The following is a 27,943-nucleotide window of genomic DNA, read 5'->3' as shown; positions in this document are numbered from 1 at the left end:
CGACTCAAGCCAACTGTGCACACATAACTATTACCACTGCACACAGTAGTGGAACATGGCAGGTGTAATAAAGCAAGGCAACAAACAGAAAAAGGTTTGGGGATGGTCACCCCGTATACTTGAAAAATTGGCCAGCAAAATAAAAGAAACATGACTTTCCAAACTGGAGTCCACAACAGAACTGACTAACAGGTTGAAAACTGGTCTAGAAATATGGTTGAATAGAGGAAGAGGTGGAGTTGGGAAGACTGGAACAGAAACTGATTTGGAAGGTATCGGAGATGACATCATCAGAGGGTGGTGCCGGAAGTGAGTCATTAGTGGGTTGTCCGTTGGTGATGTCACTGAGTGGTGCGGTGTTTGTCTGGTCTGCAGATGAACAAAAGGAGAAAGGATCAGGTGACTGCGCCAACCCCTCATTCGACTGATAAACAGCACTATTTGAGTCTGTAAACCGTCTCCCATGTACACGTGTGTGACCCAGGCATACTCCATGATCCTAAGCATTATACAAAGGTCCAGCTATCCTCAAAATCAATGGTGAGCCGCTTCAGTCTTTGAAGGCCGCAGTGCCTGCAGGTTTTTGTTCCAACCCAGTTGCTTAATTAGAAGCCCATGTTTGCCAATAACAGATCTTATTTAATTCTATGGCTTGTGTGGGATAAGAACGGGCCTTACAGCCAGGTAGGAGCATGGGTTATTACCCAAGAGGAACGCTGAAAAGTTTGTCTGGCTGGGCAGAAAGATAACTCTGTGTCTAGCTGGTATAAAATAATGGGTGGACCAGCAGAAGTTGCAGCTGGGAGTGGTTCCATCCCCTATGCGCTAGGTGGCAGTGGCAGGTCCTCGTATGAGAACCCAGTTGGGACACCTGCAGGGGTGCTAGGGAAATGGAGTCTGGAAGTGCAGCCCTGTAGGGGTTCCTTGGGATCGATAGAGTGTGCTGTTGGGAGAGGACCACCCTACTTTGTCCATGGCCCAGAAGTGCTTCCTAGAGAAGACAGAATGGCACCAAAAGCATTCCCGGATCCGGCATAAAAGAAAGTTTTGCCCACTAAAAACTCAGTGGCAGTGGAGAAGGAGGAGCAATTGGTGTTTTATTGTTCATTTATTGTATTGGTGGCTTGCTATTGGAGAGGTGGTTGTGAAAAATGCTTTGGTGGCATAAACAAGTCCTTTATTTTATTCACTCAATGTGTGGTGCATTACTGAGTCTGTGGTTTGGGGCTCTCTGGCGCACCATGTGGTCACACTTGCTACTTTTTTAACTCTTGCCATGTCAGATTATTCTTAAAGCTTGGATTTTTTTTTCCTTTGACATGATCTGACTCTTTAAACGGATTTGAAATTCTCAGTCCTTCACTTTTTCCTCTCTGGTTTACTTCCAAATATTTTATTAAACTAGATGAATGCACACAGGTACAAATGCAAACAGGTTAAATGGAGAGCTGTTGGTTCCTTTATTTTACAAGTGATGTATAAGAGACTTATTTTTTACTTTTTAGTACACTTTTTAACTTAATATAAGCGTGGTTTTTAAAAAGTATTTTATATATATATATATATATATATATATATATATATATATATATACATATATATATACACAGTATATATATTATCTGCGGTGGGTTGGCACCCTGCCCGGGATTGGTTCCTGCCTTGTGCCCTGTGTTGGCTGGGATTGGCTCCAGCAGACCCCCGTGACCCTGTGTTCGGATTCAGCGGGTTGGAAAATGGATGGATGGATGGATATATATATTATATTCAACTTTTTAGTCTTGGGTTTGTTTTAGTATAATTTTGTAGTCAATATTTTAACACTTCCTTTAATATTTGTATCCGCTACTAGCGCCATCTATTGGTGAAATCTTTTAACTATTCTTCATATGAAAGTTTCATTTTTTAATTAACAAGGATTAATTGATCAATTAGTGTCATCGGAAGTGAGTAAGTGTGCAAAATTTCAAGTCATGTGGACGATAGGAAGTGGGTTAAATATCGATTACAAGATTTGTACCAGACAACAAACAGGTGAAGTTAAAATAAGCGTGGTAAAAAATGAGCAATTAAAAACATTGAATGCAGTATTTTAAGACAACAATAAGCAGTTAAGGGTGGGAAATGTTAACATGAGAGACAATTAAAATTAAGCATTAAAATGGTAGTTGAACATTCAGTTTCTCAGTCATCATTAAGAAAACAAAATCCTGTAGGCACTGCGACCCTCCAGGACCAAAGTTGATCACCCCTGTTTGAAATAACCAATTATAACTACATATATCTTTAAAATTTTCAGAAGTAAACATTAAACTTTTAAATACTAATTATAACATTACTAGCAATGATTTACATTCCACATTTTCCATGCTCAAATTGCTTTACAGATATTCAAAATCAATTGGGAAAAATAAGAAAAAAGATTAAATACACCATATTCGATACAATATATATCAGCATAAAACACTAAACAAAGATACAGACATATGAAAAAGTTTGGAAACCCCTCTCAGCCTGCATAACAATTTACTCTCCTTTCAACAAAAAAGATAATAGTGGTATGTCTTTCATTTCCTAGGAACATCTGAGTACTGGGGTGCTTTCCGAAAAAAGATTTTTAGTGAAGCAGTATTTAGTTGTATGAAATGAAATTAAATGTGAAAAATTGGCTGTGCAAAAATGTGGGTCCCCTTGTAATTTTGCTGATTTGAATGCCTGTCACTGCTCAATGCTGATTACTTGTAACACCAAATTGGTTGGATGAGCTCATTAAGCCTTGAACTTCATAGACAGGTGTGTCCAATAATGAGATATAAAGGTATTTAAGGTGGTCAGTTGCAAGTTGTGCTTCCCTTTGACTCTCCTCTGAAGAGTGACAGCATGGGATCCTCAAGGCAACTCTCAAAAGATCTGAAAACAAAGATTGTTCAGTCTCATGGTTTAGGGGAAGGCTACAAAAAGCTATCTCAGAGGTTTAAACTGTCAGTTTCAACTGTAAGGAATGGAATCAGGAAATGGAAGGCCACAGGCACAGATGTTGTTAAACCCAGGTCTGGCAGGCCAAGAAAAATACAGGAGCGGCATATGCGCAGGATTGTGAGAATGGTTAGACAACCCACAGATCTCCTCCAAAGACCTGCAAGAACATCTTGCTGCAGATGGTGTATCTGTACATCATTCTACAATTCAGCACAATTTGAACAAAGAACATCTATATGGCAGGGTGATGAGAAAGAAGCCCTTTCTGCACTCACACCACAAACAGAGTCGCTTGTTGTATGCAAATGCTCATTTAGACAAGACAGATTAATTTTGGAACAAAGTGCTTTGGACTGATGAGACAAAAATTCAGTTATTTGGTCAAAACAAAAAGCACTTTGCATTTGCGGAAGAAGAACACCGCATTCCAAGAAAAACACCAGCTACCTACTGTCAAATTTGGTGGAGGTTCCATCATGCTGTGGGGCTAGTTCAGGGACTGGGGCTGTTGTTAAAGTCGAGGGTCGGATGAATTCAACCCAATATCAACAAACTATTCAGGATAATGTTCAAGCATCAGTCACAAAGTTGAAGTTACGCAGGGGTTGGATATTCCAACAAGACAATGACCCAAAACACAGTTTGAAATCTACAAAGGCATTCATGCAGGGGGAGAAGTACTATGTTCTGGAATGGCTGTCACAGTCCCCTGACTTGAATATCATCGAAAATCTATGGGAAGATTTGAAGCAGGCTGTCCGTGCTCTGCAGCCATCAAATTGAACTGAATTGGAGAGATTTTGTTTGAAAGAATGGTCACAAAGACCTCCATCCAGAATCCAGACACTCATCAAAGGCTATAGGAGGCATCTAGAGGCGTCTGTTATATTTGTAAAAGGAGGCCCAACTAAGTATTGTTGTAATACTGTAATGTAATTTGAGTTGGAGTGGTGGCTCTGAGGCTAAGGATCTGCGCTGGTATCCCAAAGGTTGCCGGTTCGAATCCCCGTCACTCCCAAAAGAGATCCTACTCTGCTGGGCCCTTGAGCAAGACCCTTAACCTCTAATTGCTCCAGGGGTGCTGCACAATGGCTGACCCTGCGCTCTGACCCCAAGGGGTATGCGAAAACTAACAAATTCCTAATATGAGAAATCGTATAAGGCGAAATAAAGAACAAAAAAAAAATACCTTTGTTGGGGTGCCCAAATTTATGCATCTGTCTAATTTTGTTATGATGCATATTTCCTGTTAATCCAATAAACTTAATGTCACTGCTGAAATACTACTGTTTCCATAAAGCATGTCATATATTAAAAGAAAGTTGCTGCTTTGAAAGCTCAGCCAATGATAAACAAAAATCCAAAGAATTAAGAGGGGTTCCCAAACTATTTCATATGACTGTAAATACAGGAAAGCCTTGAATTATAACATGAGACAATAAACCAGAATAAAATACTAAATGCTACAGTATAAGGAAACTCCAAACAAATAACATTATTTATGATACAAACACAAATCACTTGGACTGAAAGAAAGTTCTGGAATGTCAGGGTCAGTTCAATGTCTTCCTGAACAAATGAGTTTTAAGTTATTTAAAAAAAAGAATTAATTGAATTATCAGATCTTATTAATTTAGGGAAGTTGTCCCAAAGTCTGGGAACTACAGAACTGAATTAAGACACTGGTCTGCAAAGAGTCTGCTGCCATAAACAAATCAGGAGTTACCCGAAGCAGAGCATTTTCGCAGTTGTGCTGTGCTCTGACATGAGACTGACAGGGCTCCATCAGCTTATTATAAGTTAAGTAATTGGTGAGTTTAGAGGCAACAACACGCTTGAGAACTGTAGACAGAAAAGGTAATACAGAGGCATTGATTAGATTAGAGATCTTTACTGTTATACGCTGCCAGAGCATAGTTAAATTCTTGTACCACAGTTGCAGTGATGTATACATAAAGACAGTGAATAAATAAGAGTGACAAAAGATAAATAAATGAATGAATGAATAAACAACATAAATAAACACAGTAAATAAGATGAAAGTTTTTTTTTTAAAAAAGTAACATAAAGTAAAATTACACAGAAACCAGCAGGCGGGTACACAGTGCAGCACAGGTAGGATCAGGTCACTGGGAGTACGGAGAGAGCAATTTGTGTCATACCACACTTATTTGGTGACATCTTGAATATCTAGATAGGCCAAAAATTATTCAGTTGGTCAGCATCAACACCAGACCTTTTCAACGCTGGGCTTACAGAAGGGATTTTCAAAGTAGTTGCCATAGAGCCGGTATCAAGGGATATATTTATTATTGTCATAACAGTCGGAAGTATGTAGTTGGGATGGTATCCAGTGCATAAGTACTGAGCCTAATGTTACAGAGCAGTTCATTAATACATCTAAATTCGGAAAAGAAGCTAGACAGAGAGAGGTCATTGGGAAAAATACAAAAGGAGGATGAACTTGTATTTGTTGAATTATTTACTGTAGGTTTTTGATTTTATCACAGAAAAAAGTGAAGAAATATTTCATAGTCTAGTGGCAGAGAAAAACAGGCCAGATGCAGGTTGAAGTAATTTATTAAACACAGAAAACAAAACCCTCAGGTTATCATGGCCACTCTTGGCTTCCTTGACTGCAGTTAGTGCATCTCTGTAACCTCTTTGATGGTCGGACAAAACCTAGGCATGGACAGTAAGACCACTCTTACAAGACACTCATGGTGCCAGTGCTAGTGCCAGTGCCAGTGCTACGTTATTTAGTGCCCTAGGCCAAGCTTATTAGTGCACCAACCAACTGTTCGGTAGCTAACCCGTGACGCTGGGATTTTTCCCCCTTATTATCTGCACCCTAGACAAATGCCCATTTCACCTTAATGGTAGCACTGACCCTACATAGTGCTGAATTATACCATGGAGCCAAATGCTTAAAGAAGACCTCCCTGTGTTTAAAAGTAATTATTCTATTTAATTCTGACTGGAGGTCTGAGTTGTAGTAATCAACAAGGAGGATGGGAAAGGGGAACACACAAAAAGATTAGAATTAGATCGAGCAATGATTATTAAGCTTACATCACAATGCCACACTGAAAGCATTATAATACAAGAATTGTGAAGTGTTGCTACAATTACAGTGTCTGAAACAGTGTGCAGCCCAGGGGAAAGACCAAGTGCAGAAGAGAATGAATGAAATATGTAGAGAGCCATACAATTTTCAGACCGTCAGTGAAGGATCTGCTTTAGTGGAAAAGAGTATGAGTTGCATTAGGAAAGAAGCTTCACAGAGACAAGACAAATCTATAATGCTTTGTAAGGCGGACTTCCCGCCAGCACCTGAAACTGCTTGGAACTCTTCGAGACTTCCTGTTAAGTGGTGACAGCTACTTAAATCTGAACACTTTGCAGTTTGTAAAAAACAAGTTTCGTTAAACACCACAAGCCTCTCAATCAATCAGGAAGGAAAAACAAAAATGAAAACTTAGCTGATTTGCATATTTAAGCTGATAAAGGCGTAAACTGTAGTGTAAACTTCTGCAAAGCCTGTATGCCATTTGTATTTTAAAATAAAGGAAAGTATTCGTTGTCATTTTACCCCTCCAGAACGTTCCCCTGGGTTGCAGCGGTGCTGCGGATTCCCACAGGGCATTGTGAGACTTGGATTGTACAATGAAATTCTTACTTGCATGTCTCCTCAACACAGTAGATAATAATACAATGTTAACAAGAAACACACAGACAAAAAAAGGATACAAAGCATGCAATATATATATATATATATATATATATATATATATATATATATATAATGTAAGGACAGACAGAATGACAGTATCACCCAAGTAAACCCCATTTCACAACTCAACCAAAGTGAAAGTAAAGCAAAATGAATGACCTCAGTCGTGGTTCAGCTTGCAACTGGATCACCACCAAGCAGGAGCTCTGTCTTTTTCAGATGCAGATCCCAAAATTAATGGCCACTTCTTGGTTGTATGGACAGTATATAAAGTGGTTTCTCTCAAAGAAGTGGGACTTCTGAGTTAGGAGGGGAAATGAGGCCAGGCCATTCATTTTCCGGAACTTGCTCAAGGGAACAATGGACCAAAAGGAAGACAAAGTTAGCAACAGCACCCTTTCTCGACCCATGTTTGTACTTTGCAAGTACCTTGAAGGTGTCCCTCAATAATATATAGAGTATATTGCTGTTATTGTAAACTCCCACTCGCTAAAAATCCATAATGGACAAAGTAGATATGAAAAATGGAAAGATGGATATGGACGGATTCTGGTTCCATAGGTTCATAGAGTCATCATTGTCACAGGTACAGAGTACAATGAAATTCTTACTTGCATGTGCTAATAAAAAAGCAACACAACACTATTTTCATGGATCATGAGCAGTGATTATAACAACCTGATCCTGAAAGTTTTGTCTTCCTTAATTCAAGACTTCTAATTAAGGAAACATTAAAGTGAATTTAACATTAACATTAAATTACGCAGAGACTATATATTACTTCAATAAGATCCACACATCTCTCTCTATATATACAGTACTGTGCAAAAGTTTTAGGCAGGTATGAAAAAATGCTGTAAACAAAGAATGCTTTCAAAAATGGAAGTGTTAATCATTTATATTCATCAATCAACAAAATGCAGTGAATGAACAAAAGAGAAATCTAAATCAAATCAATATTTGGTGTGACCACCCTTTGCCTTCAAAACAGCATCAATTCTTCTAGGTACACTTGAACACAGTTTTTGAAGGAACTCGGCTGGTAGGTTGTTCCAAACATCTTGGAGAACTAACCCCAGATCTTCTGTGGATGTACAGTGGTGTGAAAAACTATTTGCCCCCTTCCTGATTTCTTATTCTTTTGCATGTTTATCACACAAAATGTTTCTGATCATCAAACACATTTAACCATTAGTCAAATATAACACAAGTAAACACAAAATGCAGTTTTTAAATGATGGTTTTTATTATTTAGGGAGAAAAAAAATCCAAACCTACATGGCCCTGTGTGAAAAAGTAATTGCCCCCTTGTTAAAAAATAACCTAACTGTGGTGTATCACACCTGAGTTCAATTTCCGTAGCCACCCCCAGGCCTGATTACTGCCACACCTGTTTCAATCAAGAAATCACTTAAATAGGAGCTGCCTGACACAGAGAAGTAGACCAAAAGCACCTCAAAAGCTAGACATCATGCCAAGATCCAAAGAAATTCAGGAACAAATGAGAACAGAAGTAATTGAGATCTATCAGTCTGGTAAAGGTTATAAAGCCATTTCTAAAGCTTTGGGACTCCAGCGAACCACAGTGAGAGCCATTATCCACAAATGGCAAAAACATGGAACAGTGGTGAACCTTCCCAGGAGTGGCCGGCCAACCAAAATTACCCCAAGAGCGCAGAGACGACTCATCCGAGAGGTCACAAAAGACCCCAGGACAACGTCTAAAGAACTGCAGGCCTCACTTGCCTCAATTAAGGTCAGTGTTCACGACTCCACCATAAGAAAGAGACTGGGCAAAAACGGCCTGCATGGCAGATGTCCAAGACGCAAACCACTGTTAAGCAAAAAGAACATTAGGGCTCGTCTCAATTTTGCTAAGAAACATCACAATGATTGCCAAGACTTTTGGGAAAATACCTTGTGGACTGATGAGACAAAAGTTGAACTTTTTGGAAGGCAAATGTCCCGTTACATCTGGCGTAAAAGGAACACAGCATTTCAGAAAAAGAACATCATACCAACAGTAAAATATGGTGGTGGTAGTGTGATGGTCTGGGGTTGTTTTGCTGCTTCAGGACCTGGAAGGCTTGCTGTGATAGATGGAACCATGAATTCTACTGTCTACCAAAAAATCCTGAAGGAGAATGTCCGGCCATCTGTTCGTCAACTCAAGCTGAAGCGATCTTGGGTGCTGCAACAGGACAATGACCCAAAACACACCAGCAAATCCACCTCTGAATGGCTGAAGAAAAACAAAATGAAGACTTTGGAGTGGTCTAGTCAAAGTCCTGACCTGAATCCAATTGAGATGCTATGGCATGACCTTAAAAAGGCGGTTCATGCTAGAAAACCCTCAAATAAAGCTGAATTACAACAATTTTGCAAAGATGAGTGGGCCAAAATTCCTCCAGAGCGCTGTAAAAGACTCATTGCAAGTTATCGCAAACGCTTGATTACAGTTATTGCTGCTAAGGGTGGCCCAACCAGTTATTAGGTTCAGGGGGCAATTACTTTTTCACACAGGGCCATGTAGGTTTGGATTTTTTTTTTCTCCCTAAATAATAAAAACCACCATTTACAAACTGCATTTTGTGTTTACTTGTGTTATATTTGACTAAAGGTTAAATGTGTTTGATGATCAGAAACATTTTGTGTGACAAACATGCAAAAGAATAAGAAATCAGGAAGGGGGCAAATAGTTTTTCACACCACTGTAGGCTTCCTCACATCCTTCTGTCTCTTCATGTAATCCCAGACACACTCGATGATGTTGAGATCAGGGCCCTGTGGGGGCCATACCATCACTTCCAGGACTTCTTGTTCTTCTTTACACTGAAGATAGTTCTTAATGACTTTAGCTGTATGTTTGGGGTCGTTGTCATGCTGCAGAATAAATTTGGGGCCAATCATATGCCTCCCTGATGGTATTGCATGATGGATAAGTATCTGCCTGTATTTCTCTGCATTGAGAACACCATTAATCCTGACCAAATCTCCAACTCCATTTACAGAAATGCAGCCCCAAACGTTCAAGGAACCTCCACCATGCTTCACTGTTGCCTGCAGACACTCGTTATTGTACCGCTCTCCAGCCCTTCGACAAACAAACTGCCTTATGCTACAGCCAAATATTTCAAATTTTGACTCATCAGTCCAGACCACCTGCTACCATTTTTCTGCACCCCAGTTCCTATGTTTTCGTGCATACTTGAGTCGCTTGGCCTTGTTTCCACGTCGGAGGTATGGCTTTTTGGCTGCAACTCTTCCATGAAGACCACTTCTGGCCAGACTTCTCCGGACAGTAGATGGGTGTACCTGGGTCCCACTGGGTTCTGCTAGTTCTGAGCTGATGGCACTGCTGGACATCTTCCGATTTCGAAGGGTAATAAGCTTGATGTGTCTTTCATCTGCTGCACTAAGTTTCCTTGGCCGACCACTGCGTCTACGATCCTCAACGTTGCCCGTTTCTTTGTGCTTCTTTAAAACAGCATGAACAACACATCTTGAAACCCCAGTCTGCTTTGAAATCTTTGTCTGGGAAAGACCTTACTGATGCAGTATAACTACCTTGTGTCTTGTTGCTGTGCTCAACCTTGCCATGACATGAAACTGTCTTCCACAACCTCACCTTGGTAGCAGAGTTTGGCTGTTCCTCACCCAGTTTTAAGCCTCCTACACAGCTGTTTCTGTTTCAGTTAATGACTGTGTTTCAACCTACGTGTGACATTGATGATCATTAGCACCTGTTTGGTAGAATTGGTTGATCAGACACCTGACTAGAATCCTACAAAATCCCTGACTTTGTGCAAGTGTACCTATAATAATTGATGCTGGTTTGAAGGCAAAAGGTAGTAACACCAAATATTGATTTGATTTAGATTTTTCTTTTGTTCGCTCACTTTGCATTTTGTAAATTGATAACAATAAACAATCATTATTTATATTTCTGAAAGCATTCTTTGTTTACAGCATTTTTTCACACCTGCCTAAAACTTTTGCACAGTGCTGTATATATATATATAAAATCCAACATCTGTCTGTCTGTCTGTCTGTCTGCTTTTCACGAGAGCACTACTTAATGTATTTAGATCGAGTTTTTTTCTATAATTTGATTGAACATTCCAGTTGATTTTGTGACTTTTCTCATCGCGATAAGTATCATAGTTCACTTGCAGGAGCGATTTATTCGTGTTAATCCGACACAGAGGCTGTGGGCTAAGGGGAGGGGGAAGTGTGACGTCAGGAGTGGAGAGCCGGGCGTGCCCTCCTCACTCACATGCCAGCTTCCGTTCAAATCATTCTACCTATGGCCACATTTTGGACCGAACCTTGCCTCCACTTAGCTAGCAATACCTGTTTGTTTATTGATTTTTAAAGTTTGTCCTGTTTCACTACTAGGAGCAGAGCCGCGGGGGATGGCTAGTTAGTTATAAACACTAAATGTTGTTCACAAATGCAATTTAACCATAAAGCAAATTACTGTGACAGGAAGTCCCATAGCATGTAAGTCCCTAAAGAACTTCCAACAATGACCACCAGAGGGGGATATCCTGTCAAAAACCCCTGCTAGGTACACATAGGGCCACATAGAATCTTTATAAAATAGAAGATTGATTATCACAAAAATGGTTTGTAAGGACATGAAGCTCCATAGAGCACACAAGGTAAAAAGGAGCTGTCAGCAAAGGCAATCCAAAGCAAACAAGTCCTAATACACAATCTGAAGGCAAAGTCAAAAAACAGAGCAAAAACTGTTAAAAACCCAGTACCCAGTAGATCACTAAGCACATGAAAATCACAAGCACACAAAAACTGAGTCAGTTTCTTTTAACAAAATTTCTAATTTGTATATAGAAAAAAATGTATGCAGCTAGAAAATTAATTTCGGAGCATAATTGTTTATTAGAGGCACAATTGTGTACAGTTGTGCTCATAAGTTTGCATACCCTGTCAGAATTTGTAAGCTGTGTACCACACTTCGAAGAAATGATGACTGATCAGGCAAAAGACATTTCATTTACTTTTAATGGAATCCAAGTTAAACTATAAAGCATCACAGACCAGACCAACCATTAAACAAAACATAATAAAGAAAATAATGAGATGGTCCCTGCTCAAAAGTCTGCATACCCTTAGATCTTACTACTGTTTATTGCCCCTTTTAGCATCAATGATGGCATGCAGTCTTTTGTGATAGCTGTGGAGGAGGCCCTTGACTTTCTCAAGTGGTAGAGCTGCCCATTCTTTTTGACAAAAAGCCTCCAGGTCCCGTAAATTTTTGTGTTGTCTTGCATGAACTACACGTTTCAGATCTCCCTAAAGTGGCTCAATGAAATTGTAGTCATGAGACTGTGATGGCCACTCCAGCACCTTCCCTTTTTCTGCTGTAGCCACAGAAGGGTCAACTTGGCCTTGTGTTCTGGATCATTGTCATGTTGGAAGATGCAAGTGTGTCCCATGCACAGCTTCAGACTGATGAACGCAAGTTGTCCTCCAATATTTTCCTGTAACCTGCTGCATTCATCTTGCCATCAATTTTCACTAAGTTACCTGTAACATTAAGAGATCCACCTCCATGCTTCACAGTGGGGATGGTGTACTTTTTCGTCATAGGCCTTGTTGCATCCTCTCCAAACATAGCATTTATGGTTGTGACCATAAAGTTCAATTTTGGACTCATCACTCCAAAGGACTTTGTTCCAGAAGTTTTGAGGCTTGTCTAGATGCTGCTTGGTATATTGTAAGTGGGCTGTTTTGTGGCAGTGGCATAGTAAAGGTTTTTTTCTTGCAAGGCCATTTTTGTTCAAGTACCTCCTTACCGTGTTGAAACAGCAACATCACTTGTTTGCAGAGAAGCGTGTATCTCAGCTAAAGTGGCTCGTGGGTATTTCTTACCAACTTGACAGATCATCCTGGCAGTTGTGGCTGAAACCTTGGTTGGTCTACCTGACCGTAGCCTGGTAACAACAGAACCCCCTAACTTTCCACTTTTGTGATCAGAGTGTGAACAATACTGACAGACATTTTCAGATCTTCAGATATCTTTTTATATCCTTTTACTGATTTTATCCAAATCATTTAAAAAGGGCACCCAAAATTATGTGATAATAAATCGCTACGCCTGAGCACACTCTTTAATTAAAAGGAAAGCTTTCTGCAAGATTACTTATATTTTCTAAACAATGGCCAATATTTCACAAATTCTGCCAGGGTATGTAAATTTATAAGAACAAATATATATAAAGGTCTCTAAGTGTCTTAATCCTTAGTGTTTTTTATAGGTTAAATACATCAAAGCCACCCTCCCAGTCACTGCAGAGGCACACCAGTATGCTTATAGAGAAAACAGGTCCACAGAAGATGCCATCACCACATCCTTGCATGCTTCACTTTCCCAGATAGACTGGTCACAAAACTTACTAGCTTAGGCCATCAGTCCTTTGTCATGCCAACAGTAAAGCATCCTGACACCATTCATGTGTGGGGCTTCATCTCAGCCAAGGCAGTGGACTCACTCAGACTGTGGCCTAAGAACACAAATATGAATAAAGAATGGGACCAAAACATCCTCTGAGAGCAACTTTTCCCAACCATCCAAGAACAGTTTGGTGCCTTTCCCAGCATGATGGAGCACCAGGCCATAAGTCACTAAGTGACTCAGGGAAGAAAACATGAAAATTTTGGGGTCCATGGACAAGAAACTCCCCAGACCTTAATCCTATTGAGAACTTGTGGTCAATCCTCAATAGGCAGGTGGACAAACAAAAACCCACCAATTCTGACAAACTCTAAGCATTGATTATGCAAGAACGGGCTGCCATCAGTCAGGATTTAGCCCAGAAGCCGATTGACAGCATGTCAGGGCGAACTGCAGAGGTCTTGAAAAAGAAAGAAGGGCCAACACAGCAAATATTGACTCTTTGCATAAACTTCATGTAATTGTCAATAAAAGCCTTTGAAACTTATGAAATGCTTGTAATTCTACTTCAGTATACCATAGAAACATCTGACAAAAAGATCTAAAAACACTGAAGCAGCAAACTTTGTGAAAAACAATACTTGTGTCATTCTCAAAACTTTTGGCCACAATTGTATTGTATTGTATTATAATTTAATTATCGGTATGTCCAATATACCCAATATATGTGAATGCACCTTAAGGACTGCTGCAATTTCGTTGTACTAAGTGCAATGATAATAAAAGGAATCTGGAATCTGGAAAAGGTGGAAAAACGTGATTAGCTTGTATTTTAGCAACAGAAAAAAGCTTCAGTTTCTAAAAATGTGTCCTGCATTGGTTCCATGTTTTAAGAAATTGAATGGATTGCTAGTAAACAGAAACTAAAAGTTAATTTGAAACTTTGGTGTTTACATAGTGCTACTGTGCCAATTCTGTAACGAAATTTCAAAAGAAATACAGATGCTTTCACTTACTCTGTTAAGCTAAATTCAATTAAAGAAAGAAATGCTTATAAGGAAAGGCAAAAAATGTAAGTAAATTAGGCCTAAAGCCGAAAAGGAAACTGTGCCAGGATGTTTCATAATGTACAAGTCTACTCCAGACACCACCTGTATAAGTTTTATCATACTGGGCAGCTTTAAGGAGAATGCTGGAGTAAAGCTCAAAAGGGTTTACAGCGTTTACTCATTTGGGCTAAGTGCTGTTTCAGGGACTTAGAAAAGAGCTACAAGCACATATACTAATTATCCTTAAGAAGATGGTAACAATTGACTTACAAAGTGGCTTTTAAGATGTCCGGCAGCTCTCCACGTTTCCCAGCATCCACTGTTTACAGGTTACCGGAATGCAAAAACCTAATCCAGTTAAGGTGTGTTCAAATCATTTATCACCTAGCAACAAACAATATGATCACAATGAAAATTGGAACATTATGCACCTCCTGTCAAAAGAATAAACTCTTCCTGAAGCCATTGAAAATGAGCCAGACAAACTTGGTGTCTCTAACAAAGCTTGTGACTTAAAAGTGATCATCAATAAAAAAAAATGGCTCTTTCTTCATTAAGTAACTACCATTGAGGGAACAACTGTTCTAAGAGGCAATATAATACGCAACAGTATAAAATACCTCAACTGTAAGAATTAATGCATGTGCCTTTTCTTTATACCAGTTTAACAGTTTTAGAGATTCTATTTTCGGCAGGGGGTAGCACAGTGGCGCAGTGGGTAGCCCGGGTCCTCCCTGCGTGGAGTTTGCATGTTCTCCCCGTGTCTGCGTGGGTTTCCTCCAGGTACTCCGGTTTCCTCCCACAGTCCAAAGACATGCAGGTTAGGTGCACTGGCGATCCTAAATTGTCTCTAGTGTGTGCTTGGTGTGTGGGTGTGTGTGTGTGCGTGTGTCTGTGTGTGTGTGCGCGTACCCTGCGGTGGGCTGCCTTGCACCCTGTGTTGGCTGGGATTGGCTCCAGCAGACCCCCATGACCCTGTAGTTAGGATATAGTGGGTTGGATAAAGGATGGATGGATTTTCAGCAGGTGGAAACTACGTAGCCTTTGTTTTAGGTGTCTCAAAATAGAAGGTGCAAATTATAAGAATAGTCCGATACACACCAGCATCCCTCAGAGCAGACAACATTACATGCAGTGTCTATAAAAAGCATTCGCTCACTTAGACTTTTCACATTTTATTGTTATACAACTTTGAATCACAGTGGATTTCACTTGTCTTTTTAGACACTGGTCAACTGTGAACAAAAGTCTTTAATGTCAAAGTGAAACACAGATCTCTGCTAAGGGATGTATATTTGTTACAAATATAAAAGACAAATATGTGATCACATAAGTATTCACCCCCTGTAATATGACACACTTAAATCATTACTGGTGAAGACACTTTGTTTTAGAAATCACAGAATTAGTTCAATGGAGATCACCTGTCTGCGGTTTCTGTTGATTTTAATTTAAATGCCCCTGAATGTGTTAAGAGCCAATTTGTGGTAATTCAGTATGGTTGACTAAGCTACACACTGAAGACAAAAAAAATGTGAAATGGCAATTGAAAATCACAAGTCAGGAACTGGAGAAAAAAAAAATATCTGAGTCCTGGAATATATACAGTATCTCTTGGAATTCAGACAAATCAATCATTAAGAAATGGATGGAGTATGGCAGAGCAGTAAATCTGCTAGAGCCGGCCATCCACAAAAAACTGAGTGATCATGCAAGAAGAAGACAAGTGAGGGAGGCCAGCAAGATACCTAGGAGAACTCTAAAGGAATTGCAAGGTACAGGGGCTCAGTCAGGACAGACTGTACATATATGGAGAAGGAAGCAGTTAGAGGAAAGCCAGTGCAGGAGAGCGAGAGACTGAAAGAGAGCAGATTCGATGGAGCAGGCAGGCAGCTGAGTGTTTGGCCGACACTTAGTGGGGCTGAAGAAAGCGGTCGCTCCAGCTGAGTGATCACGGAGCTGGAGTGACCGGTATTGAAGATAACTGGCCGTCGAAAGACAGCGGCAGTCATGGAGGCTTTCGGCTGGTTTAACCCCAACGTGAGCGCCCTGGACACTGGGGAAAGAACCCAAGTCTCGGTCCGGATGGAGCCCGACGTAACTAGGGATCAGAGGGCTACCAGACCAGTGTGGAAGGCAGCTGCACCTGCAGGTAGGGCGACTTCCCTGTTGCGAAGCCCGATTGGAGAAGCAGGGGAGCCACCAGGTAGAAAGAAGAAGGCACTGAGGAAAATTCATAAAGGAATATGTAAACGGAAATCACTCTGAGCGTAGGAGCCCTCTCACCTTCCAGGAAAGAAGGAAGTGCATACATAAAATATAAAGAAGAACTCAGGATTAAAAAAAAATTAATTTTATTTTATTTTAACAGGCCAGTTATTCTGTCGGCCGGTTAATGCAAAGCCAGTTAAGAGGGATTGTACTGTATTTGTTTCCCATTGTGTCACCATTTAAGAGGGGGTTTCGGAGGAGCGACTACGTCTCCTTGGGGTGTGTTCAGACCCCTCTTCACAACGCGAGCGGCAGAGACGCGAAGTGGCTGCCGTGTAGCGCAGGCCGGGGGAGTTGCCAAACGAAGAGAGCAGGGGGGAACCCCCAACTTTAATCCTAGTTTAATAAAAAATTCAAATGCAAAATGTGCAGTACTGCTATAGGACCCTTATCATATTCATATTACTACTGGTAGTGTATTTGGCCACATCCACCTGAAACAAGGTAATACGTTTAATATGGTGGGTTCATACTTCAGTTGCATGCACATAGTCTAACAGCATAATTAGTAGTTTAACATGGTTATCTTTAATAAAAAGACTAACAGACCAGAAAAATCTATACTCTGCTGCAAAAAAAATACACTTGCGTGCCTTGATTAGTATAATCTCATTACTGATTGCAAATATTAACAAAGGCCTTCTTTTCTTATTTGTTTTACACGACAGCAGGCCTCCCTCAGAGATGGCAGCTCTTTCAAGACTGAAAGGGAGATTTCAATAGAAACACTTGTCTCCTAAATAAATGATTAGTTTTCCCAAGCGAGCAGGAGTCATATCAACTAATGTCAGGGAGCATCAGTGGATGCACTGCGCTCAGTCTTCAAAGTCCAGTTGAGTATGTAAATTGTAATGCGATTTATCTGAGAGGCCTAAAACCTTCATGTTGAGCTTAAAAACTAAAAACGTATTTAGATGTTAACATCCACATTTTCTGTCTTTGTTGTTTCATTCTCTTTCACATTTCCCTTTCTGAGGTAGAGTTCTATTAACACTGATGTATCTTCGTAAAATTATGTATTTTCAATTCACTATAAGATAAATAAGCAACAAGGAGGCACAAAAGGGAGCAATGCCACTTTACAGCAACTACACCTGCTGCTCATGTTGTGGAATTTGTATGTTCTCCCTGTGTTCAAGTGCAGATCCTTCCATTAGTATGATTTGCAACTTTATAAACCAGTCATCATTACATATATTGTGGATGATGGGTGCCTTTTCAATAAATTGCCAAAACAAAGCTGTTTGGCCATACTTCTGATGGCAATCACAATCGTGGAAAACGATATGGACTAAATTAGCTATCAAAAGAATAATCATACAAAAAAGCAAGCTTGAGCATGAAAGTATCTCATGTAATGCCAAAAAACAGAAAATGCTTGCTCAATTCTGTCTTATATTTTACTTTTAGGCATGTTCTTGTGACTCCGTCTTCCATCACTGGTTTTAGTGTTCAATGCAGCAGATGGTAAATCCTTCAAATCCTGTTCTTTTGCTTTGTAGCCAGACTTACATATCCCTGCAGCTTAACTTAAGATAATACAGACATTAGACAGTTTTTTGTCCTTTAAAAATTTACCTCACTATATCATTCACTGTCTATACTGTTGGTGTGTAATTTGTAGATATTGAATGTTAAAGTGCCATAATATGTTGTTGTTGATCTGGTATGAAATAAAGGAGTAATTGATTGACTGGTGCCATTAGCAGGAAATAATGTATCTTTACTACAAACTATGTGCAATTCTATGAGGAGGAGTCAAGCTAAAGTTAGAAAATGGGATTTATTAGAAAATGGACAGAACCTTAACAAACCTGATCATGTCATTCCTCAATGTAGTCTCCATCCTTCTCAACGCATTTGTGACACCTGCCTGGAAGTGCCTGGATTCCAGCAGAATAGAAGGTTTTGTCTTGTCCTCGCCATCACTCCTGAACCACTTTCTTCACATCGTCATCTGTCTTGAATCGATGACCACCCAGATGTTTTTTTAGCGGTCCAAAAAGGTGGAAATCTGGTGAATAAGAAGGCTGTGGCAATACCTCAAACTTCAGTTTCTTTAGACAATCCTTGGTGTTTTTAGCAGTGTGCATCATAGTCTTGCAGCAAAAGGACTCCTTGAGACAGCAGTCCCCGCCGCTTGGATCAAAGTCACAGTAACTTGCACTAGTGACTGGAGTACCCCTCGGCATGCAGTGTTCAACAATAACTTGGGTGCATGAGTGGTTGGGAGGATAAGACAAAGCCTTTTATTCTGCTGGTATCCAGGCACTTCCAGGCGGGTGGCACAAGTGCATTGAGAAGGGTGCAGACTCCATTGAGAAGTGACATTATCAGTTTTGTTAAGTTTTGTTCCATTTTCTAATAAAACCCAATTTCTAACTTTAGCTTGACTCTCCCTCGTATATTATACTTTATCTTACTGACACAAAATACACAGAAAATTAAAAAAAAGTTGGAACTAGTATAACCCTAATTTGGAGTGTTCATATAAAATGTAACAAACAAGAATAGTAGCATCAGATATTTGAAATATTAAAATGTTTACTTCAATTTAAATGTTTAATTCTAAATATTCTCAATTGTAATAGAAAATTGTCATTTTTGAGATGGGTCCAGCTGCAGCTCCATGATTCAGTAGCTCTGCTGGACAGCCAATTGGATTGCAGGTTTTTGTCACCTGATTTTCTTGACTCGAGTCAGATAACCCTCCCCCAACCCTACTCTTCACCACAGTGTCATCATTGACTTATAATATAAAGTGCTCTGGATGTCTGCAGCTAGAGTCTATTGTATTTTTCACCCTCTGACAGAGGTCCATAGAGAGCTAAATCCCTAGTAAAGGATCAAACATCAAAAATAATACCTATTCATAATTACTGACTTTGAAATAGTCTAAAACAAATACCCCATATTCTTATGTTGAAATGTGTCATTTTAATCTTATGGGAGTGACTCTTACTCTTAGAAGGCTACCACCACCCAGTAAAGAATCAAATATCAAAAATATTCCCAATCAGCAACCTGGAAAAAGCATAAAACAACACCCAACATGACTACATTACCAATCCTCATTTTTTTGAAGTTTTGTGATAAAGAGTAAATTTGACCCCTGACTCAAAGGACCTTCGTGAATGACGTCGTGAGTGTTCCGTGATGATGTGGGCATTACGTGACCTATGTCATACCTATGAGTGGCTATTCTTTGGCCAAAATGGGTTTTATTTGGGACTTTTTTTGTAGGTTATAGTGGTGCTCCAGCACATGGCAACCTATTTTACCAACTAGACATCACATTAAAAGTGTTGTATAAAAATACAGAACTGCCAAAGTGCTTGTGCAAGGTTTTTGTGGACATTTAATTATTATTAAACTTAATGAACTGAAAATTTCAAATGATACAAAAAGAACACATGACAGAAGCAACAATCAAACATTCCTTCACCATGCAATTTCACAAGTGACAACTGTCCTGAAGTGTTATGGAAAAGAGTACAAAGCTACTCTTACATACAGTCTAACTAGCTGTAACGGCACGTCCTGCACGTCCATGGAAAGAAGGCTATAATGTTGGACAGGTTCACAGCATTTATGGCTTTAAGTGCAATTGAAGGCTGAGAAAATGGATAAATATCTTGCACTCTTACATGATTCTGCATATGCTATACATTTAACCTGTATGCTTAAATGATTGAATATATGCTTGTATACTTAAATATCTCATTATTAAACTAAATACCATATTTAAACAGCAAATACTTCCTTATACACTGTATTTTGAGTAAACACTCGGTCTTCGTTGGGAATTAGTTTTCCTTGCTTTTCTATATCAAGAACTTTAATTTTTGCTCTCAGGGTTGCTCTACACCAAGTAACATATGCTAGGCCATGTGTAAAAACTGACAATGATAAATAAAGCAATGAAGGTGGAAGAAGTGGCACATGTGCTTGCATGCCGAAATGTAGTACGAAAATGAATGATGTATAAACACACACATCTGTATCAGCCTTAAAATCTGTATTCTGTGCACAGGTTATCCAAATTTGAGTTTCTGTTGTGTGTTTATTGGTAAATTATGTTAAATTTTACGCTATATACTGCTTGGGAATACATGCACAAGATTCAAAGTTGTGAAGTCTAAAATGTCATCCTTGAGCTGTACGTAAATATAAGGATACTCAACTCCAATCCCAGTCCTCATCTATTTTAATATTATTCAGTGTACACATGGCATTAAATCAGAACTGGAGCTTGACAAGCATGAGAGCCTCAAACCTTATCCACACACAGATAGATGGTGTTATCCATGTTAAGTGCCTTGAGAATGGGAAAGGTGCTATATAAATAAAATGTATTATTTTTATTATTATTACTATTATGTGTTACAGATAATGGCAGGTGGAATAAACTTCAACTTTCAGAACAAATCCCAAAAAGTATACAGTGGATTCAGAAAGCATTCAGACCCCTTCACCTTCTGCACACTTTACTGCATTGTAGATTTCATTTTAAATGGATAAATGTGTCATTTTTGAAAAGGTTGCAAATTAAAAATCGAAAAAACTCTAATTTATGTAAGTGTTCGGACCCTTTGCTTTGGCACTCCAAATTGTGCCCAGGTACAACCTTCTTGCTTTAATTACCCTTGTGATGTGTCTAGAGCATGACTGGAGTCCACCTGTGGCCAACTGAATTGACTGGACATGGCTTAGAAAGGCACATGTGTACCCAAGTGTATGAAAGGACAAAAAATAAGTCATGAAGCCCAAGGAATTTTCTATAGACTTCTGTGATGAAACTGTGGTGAGGCACAGATCATTGCAAGAAGATTAAAACCATTGCCAAAGAGCTGAGTGTTCCCAGGATCACAGTGGTATGAAATGGAAGAAGTCCGGACCCACCAGGACTCATCCAAGAGTTGGTCATCCAACCAAACTGAGTGACTGGGCAAGAAGGGCATTGTTCAGGGAGGTGACCAAGAACCCAATGATCACTCTAACACAACTTCAGAAGACCTCTACTGAGATGGAAGAACCTGTCAGAAGGATGGCCATCTCAGCAGCACTCTATCAATCAGGCAGAAGCCACTATTAAGTAACAGGCATATGGCAACCTGCTTGGAATTTGCCAAATGCATATAAAGGACTCTGAGACCATGAAGGAAAAGATTTTCTGGTCCAATAAGGAAAAAAAAATTAACACTTTGGGCAGAACTCCCAGCAGTATGTCTGGTGAAGAACTTACAGTACTCATTACCTGCCTAATAGCATCCCCATGGTGAAGCATGGTGGTGGCAGCATTATGTTGTAGTGGAGCTTCTTAGTGGCAGGGCTAAGGAGTTAGAAACACAAAACCTTCAACTCCAACTCCGTCTCCTCAATTTCTAGTACCACCTACTCCGACTCCTAGACTTGTATATTTACTATGCTGAAGGAAAACACACAACATACAAGATACAGGGCATTTCATCACTGCCAGCATGAATTAACAGACTAGCTTTTACCTCTCTAAACTGTTAAAGTTCAGGTTTAAAGGCTGAAGCAATGTTTTTGTTGCTTACAAACACTGAGTAACATTAAACATAAGACTGAACTTACAAAATTAATAAAGAAGCTATATCTTTATCAAAAACCTAGAAGAAAAAATAGTTTCATTGAATCAGTATATGTGAGGTTGGAAAAGTACCACATTATATTGCAAGTTACATTTCGTCGGAGTTGGTACATTTTTACTCTGACTCCACAGCCTTAGGGACAAGGAGACTGGTCAGCTATTAAATTGAAAACCTGATCTGACAGTGCACTTTTATACCTCAAGCTATATGGTGAAGATACACTTTGGCCAAATAGTGACTACTACATGGTCTGAGTCATGTCAGTATTACGGAGTGCACCCATCCTTGGCACAGATTTTCCAAAGTAAAGTATTCAGCATTCCTCTTTCCTTGGCTGTGTCCACTTTGTAAGGGCTGGAAAACTATTCTCTGGATTTCAGTCACAACCTCTGAGGAGAGAATCTCATGAAAACATAGAACAAATCAATGGCAGAATAAGAGTTAATGATTTCTCCTTTGATTCTCATAGCACATTTAAACAAAAATGGAACAGAACACTAACTTTAATCTGAAAGCATGAGTACCCTATTGTGTCTGGAGCTGCAACTGCATACAAGTAAAACAATTCTGTTTAATAATAAATCTATTTCTTGTATTTTCTTATCCGTCCAACTTTATATAGTACGAGTTACTTCCTTTCCTTTGTGTTCAGCATCAGTCAAATGCAATTTAACACAGCTGACCTTTATTTGATTGTGTTAAGACATCCTGAGCTGCAGCAACGTATCTTATAGTATACAAAGTGACAGTGTTGCCTATCTAGATTCCATCAGGGAAAGGAAATATGACCCTCGTTGCAATTAAACAGTTTGAAACAGCAGGGACAAGCCGGTTCAGACCTGCTATTTCCTCACAATCTCTCCTTTGACTTTTAAGGTAACAAACACACTAGGTAATTTTAAATGATCTATATCCAATAACAATAATGCCACATAGTACTGTTGCTTCTTCTTGTGTTAAGTAAGCTTCCAAGATAAATTAAAAGATGTAAGAAATGTAAAAACATAGAGGCAAATTATCAAGAAAGGAAACAAATTCCTTTGTACTAAATAATTCTGTACTAATTAAACCAGCCCCACCTAGCCATGTGAAACTGGTATGTTGTGATTATATCATTGGTGAACAGGCTTTTTTCCCATCAGGCTTTAATCCAAGGGTAATATTACAAAGTATACCAGCAGCTCCTTTCTGCCAGGCCACTCCTCTATGCAGACACACACAGAGTAAGTCACCATAACACAAGCCAAGGTAGCCAAGAACTATTTAGTAAAAAAAGAACATAGTAGACTAACTGTGATAACTTATAAAATAACATAACATGCTCAAAGATGCTTAATCCAATTCAGGGTCACAGACAGCTGCAGCCTGTCACGACAATACAAGGCACAAGGCAGAACCAGTTTGGAGCTACCAATTACACAAACAAGGACAATTTATAACGATATGGGAGGTTAATCAGAATGTCCGATGGAAAACCCACATAGACATAAGTGAAACGTGCAAAATCCACATACAGAAAAAAATGGATGCTTCAGTGCTAACCACTATGCCACCATGCTGCCCAGTACTAATGTATTCCATTATTTGGATCTGTTATATGTTACGTTTATACCAACAAAAGACTATAAGTGGGTACTCATTACTGTGAAATTACAATAAGCTTCATCATATATTTCCAAATCAGAATCAGCTTTATTATGGTCACAAAACACAGGACTGTAAATAGAAAATTAGACAGCACCTGTCAAGAGATTTAGATCACAAGTTGATGGAGTTGTTAACATGTGAAACCTGAACAATGAAATACTGTAGCTTTGCCCCAGAGACCTGCAGCTTCGTCATGTCTCTGATCAAACTCTTTACTTAAGTTCTTTCATTTCTACGTACACGCTGAGAATTTTTAAAGTCAGTTTTTAAGCCAGTTAAACTTACATTCCATTTGTTTCCTTGAACAGATGTGTTCACTCCATAGCACTATGGAGGATGTAACTATAGGTATTGTGAAAGAAGCTACAATGGCTTGCATCACTCCACGCATGGTAAATCTATTTCTTTGACATCTTGTACACTTTGAGCTACCTCATTTGCATTAAAATGTGCTGCAAAAATAAATGTTGTTGTTGTTGCTACCTAATGAAAAGCAATGACCATGACCAAGTCATGCAAATGACATGAAAATATTTCATTTCTACAGTGCCTTCAGAAAGTATTCAGATCTTTTCACTTTTCACACATTTTGTTATTATGTTAAAATCATTTAAATTATTTTTCCCTCATCTAGCAATACTCAATACCCCAGTACAACAAAGTGAAAACAAGAGTTTTTGAAATTTCTGAATATTTATTAAAAAAAAAAAAAACATGAAATATCCCCTTGACACAAGTATTCACATTCTTTACTCAGTACTTCATTGAACCCCCATTAGCAGCAATTGCAGCCTGGAGTTTTCTTGTCTAGAACATTAGAATATTTGAACATTACAACAATCTACAGTAGATGAGAACAGGCCATTTTGCCCCACAAAGCTTGCCAGTCCTACCCACTTATTTTTTCCAAAAAAAACATCATGTCAAGTTTTGAACGTCCCCAAAGTCTTAAATCTATGATGTGATAAGCTTCACACACCTGGATTTGGGAATTTTCTGCAGATCCTCTCAAGCTATGTCAGGTTGGATGGAGACAGCCATTTCCAGGTCTCTCTGGAGATGTTTAATTGAGTTTAGGTCTGAATGCTGGCTGGGATGCTCAAGAACATTCACAGAGTTGTTCCTAAGCCAATCCCGTGTTGTCTTTGCTTTGTGTTTAGGGTAACTGTCCTGTTGGAAAGTGAACCTTTGGATCAGTCTGAGGTGGAGAGCGCTCTTTAGCAATTTTTCATTAAGGATACCGCTATACCTTGCTCCAGTCAGCTTTCCTTCAACACTGACTAGTCTCCCAATCCCTGATGCTGAAAAACAACCCCACAGCATCATGCTGCCACCTCCATGCTTCACTGTTGCAATGGCTTTGCACACGTGAGGAATGGTGGCTGGTTTCCTCTAGATTTGATGCTTAAAACTGAAGACAAGCATTTCAATCTTGGTTTCAGTAGACCAGAGAATTTTGATTCACATAGCCTGAGAGTCCTTTGGATGCTTTTTAGCAAACTCCAAGCAGACTTTCATTTTTTTCATCTGTCCACACTGCCTTAATAAAGTTCAGATTAGTGAATTGTTGTAGTGGTAATCGTCCTTCTGGAAGTGTCTACCATCTCCACACAGGTTTTCTGGGGCTCAGACAGAGTGGTCATTGGGTTCTTGGCCACCTCTATTACTAAAATAATCCATCCATCCATCCATTTTCCAACCCGCTGAATCCGAACACAGGGTCACGGGGGTCTGCTGGAGCCAATCCCAGCCAACACAGGGCACAAGGCAGGGAACCAATCCCGGGCAGGGTGCCAACCCACTGCAGGACACACACAAACACACCCACACACCAAGCACACACTAGGGCCAATTGAGAATCGCCAATCCACCTAACCTGCATGACTTTGGACTGTGGGAGGAAACCAGAGCGCCCAGAGGAAACCCACGCAGACACGGGGAGAACATGCAAACTCCACGCAGGGAGGACCCGGGAAGTGGACCCGGGTCCCCAGATCTCCCAACTGCGAGGCAGCAGCGCTACCCACTGCGCCACCGTGCCGCCCACTACTAAAATAATCCTCTTCCCAATTGCTCATTTTGGCTGGGTAGCCAGCTCTAAGAAGAGTTATAATTTTTCCAAACGTATTCCATTTAAGAATTATGGAGGCCACTATGGTCTTGGGAAAACTTCTGTTCTGCAAAAACGTTTACTCTGATACACATTGTCAACTGTGGGAATTTCTGTAGACGGATGTGTGCCTTTCTTAATCATCTGTAATCAACTGAATTAATCAAAGGTGGACTCCAAACAATGTGCAGAAACATTTCAATAATCATTAATAGAATGAGATGCACTTGAGCCAAATTTCAAGTGTCATAGGAAAGAGTCTAAATATTTGTGCCAATGGGATATTTCAGGTGTTTTTTTTATTTGCTTTACCATTCTGAGGTACTGAGTTTGTTTGATATGGAAATGATTTTAGCATAAGGCTACAACACAATAAATGTGAAAAGGGGGTCTGAATACTTTTTGAAGGCACCGTATGTAAAACTGGGTGGCCCTGCAATGACTAGGACCCTGTCCAGGGTTATTCCCTGCCTTTTGCACACTGCTCCAGGATTCGCTCTCACTCCCCAGGACCCCGAATGGGATAAAGTGGGTGGGTTGGAGAATGTTCTTTCACAAAGTCCAGTTTTTGTTTACAAGTTAGTACACACTTTGCCTTCCCATTAATCAATCAATTCTTTAGGTAGAACATGGGTTGGAGAAATAAAATACATTGACAACAATCAGTGCATGCTTGTTTTAAAATCTTTGGACAATTTTTTTAGGTTGAGTTTCAATCATACTGTCGTAAAAGTAACTAAAATGATAATTGTATTTGTTTGGTTGAGTTGTATTCTGTTGGAATGGTTTGTTCTCATATTTAAAAAAAAACTGATTGGCTGTTTAAAATTATACAAAGTTATTGTCTTTTTTCACCTGCATTATTATCTTTCTTTAATTTAATATTATTTATTGTATCAGTATGCTGCTGCTGGAAAATGTGAATTTCCCATTGGGATTAATAAAGTATCTATCTATCTATCTATCTATCTATCTATCTATCTACCTACCTATCTATATACCTGTTGGAGACAACAAATATGTTCCTAATCTTTAATCCTGATTGTCAACCTGGATTACAGTGTAAAATGAAATCAAAAAGGCAAATTACAGTCCTGGATGGAGTGAACTTGTGATAGCTTCTCACCTGGCAGGAGAATCATTTTGAACATACAAGTAGGTTCCTTTGGAAATCCTGAAGACCCTGTCTGTTCCACCTGTATCTTTCTCTGTGAGGGTCATTTCTGAACGGGACCTTTAGGGAAGGGAAACAAGATCTTAAGTTTTTTTTTCTGTTTGTTAACACTATGACCGCAATTGCATGCAGATCTCCAAATGAAGTTTCACTACCACTTTGCAGAGTGTGCAATTACGCCTGGTCTCGTGCTCTAAATCAGTCTTGTAAATAAGCTTTTAAATGACTTCTGTACAGTCCCCATAACATATTACATTAACATTCTGCAACACTTCTACAACCTTAAAGAAGTGGCGTCGATTATTGATAGTTTCAAGGAAGAAAAGCTAAAATTCTGGTTAAGTTCATTAAGGCTAACAATTTTTCGTTATAGTGAAAAACACACACACTTCAGGGGAAATTCCTTTTAACTTTAAACCAGTGTCAAGCAAGTATCAGTGGAAATAAGTACACAATGACAGATGCTAAAATAAATAAATAAAGCAGGAGCTAGACTTTATGACTGTGTTTGTTGCGTTTTTGGTAACCTGCATAAAGACGCAGTTACATCTAATTAAGGCGCCAGTTCGCCCACCACTTTGAGTCACTTGGCGCTGGTGTGGTTAAACTGGAGCTGATGCTCTACTGGCTTCTATAATATGCTTTATGTGTAAATATGTTTACAAAATTATCCATTATGCTTTTGATTGTTTCTTTAAATTATATTTCAACGAGTACCTCCACCATGCTCCGTGTCATGGAAACGGGTAGTTTGGGTAACACTTTTCAGATATTGAATAATTTAAAGTATTGCCTTACAAATAATTCCATTATCGGCATTCTACGGTACCAGTCCTCCCACTCACGCCTCTGACGCGAGGCTGAACTTGAAGAAAACAGACGTGACCCGCATCCTCGTCTACTCTAAACTGAGAGGGGACGGAGCGTCCGGTGAGAATGAGAAAGAA

The 27,943-nt window shown here is 39.5% G+C and overlaps 2 protein-coding genes and 1 long non-coding RNA gene across 3 annotated transcripts in view; 2 read left to right on the top strand and 1 right to left on the bottom strand.

Moving 5' to 3' along the window:
- The window catches only part of mmd (monocyte to macrophage differentiation-associated), a 193,040-nt gene that overhangs the window by 72,695 nt on the left and 92,402 nt on the right, over positions 1-27,943 (top strand). The window lies entirely within an intron of this gene.
- si:ch73-256g18.2 (small integral membrane protein 36) overlaps positions 1-27,943 on the top strand; it is a 123,641-nt gene that overhangs the window by 73,037 nt on the left and 22,661 nt on the right. The window lies entirely within an intron of this gene.
- LOC114665002 (uncharacterized) lies at positions 92-27,932 on the bottom strand. Its single transcript, XR_003718330.2, has 3 exons — positions 27,795-27,932; positions 26,949-27,056; positions 92-369 (listed from the first exon to the last, which is right to left on the bottom strand). It is a non-coding gene; the product is annotated as an uncharacterized LOC114665002 (long non-coding RNA).

This window comes from Erpetoichthys calabaricus, chromosome 14 (genome assembly GCF_900747795.2).
Source record: "Erpetoichthys calabaricus chromosome 14, fErpCal1.3, whole genome shotgun sequence".
Lineage (NCBI taxonomy): Eukaryota > Metazoa > Chordata > Cladistia > Polypteriformes > Polypteridae > Erpetoichthys > Erpetoichthys calabaricus.
The sequence above is the reverse complement of the archived record's forward strand: the minus strand, read 5'-3'. Positions and strand labels throughout refer to the sequence as shown.